Genomic DNA, 564 nt, shown 5'->3' with positions numbered 1-564 from the left:
AACTCCTGACCTTGAGCGACCCACCCACCTTGGCCTCCCAGAGTGCTAGGATTACAGGCGTGAGCCACCGCGCCCGGCCAAGATGATTTAAAGTATATGAGAGGGCGTGCATAGATTATATGCAAATATTACACCATTTTATATGAGGGACTTGAGCATCCATGAATTTGGTTATCTATGGGGGGTCCTGGAACCAATCCCTCATGTATACCAAAGGATGACTGTAATAATAATAATACCTCAGTTATCCTTCACTTATCTAGAAAGAAAAAGTAAAGGAATTATTTTATATTTGGTCTGTAAACATAGAAAACCTGTAGTTTCTTATCTAGTATTTTCTGTTATAATATTTGCTATAATGAGAAATAAGGAAACAATCAAATTAGCCCTTCTTCACCAGTCTGTATTTCCCAGTCTAAATAGCTGCTTGAATAAGGTGGATTCATTGGCTGAATTTGGCTAATGTAGAGGCCAATGGACTAATGAAGATAAGATTAAATAACATGGAGCTCTTCCTTTTAAAAAATTAAAAAATTAGTGTGACTCCATTGAAACATTGTCAGT

Source organism: Propithecus coquereli, unplaced genomic scaffold (assembly GCF_000956105.1).
Source record: "Propithecus coquereli isolate 6110/MARCELLA unplaced genomic scaffold, Pcoq_1.0 Scaffold516, whole genome shotgun sequence".
In the NCBI taxonomy this organism is placed as follows: Eukaryota; Metazoa; Chordata; class Mammalia; order Primates; family Indriidae; genus Propithecus; species Propithecus coquereli.
This window is presented reverse-complemented; position numbering follows the sequence as displayed.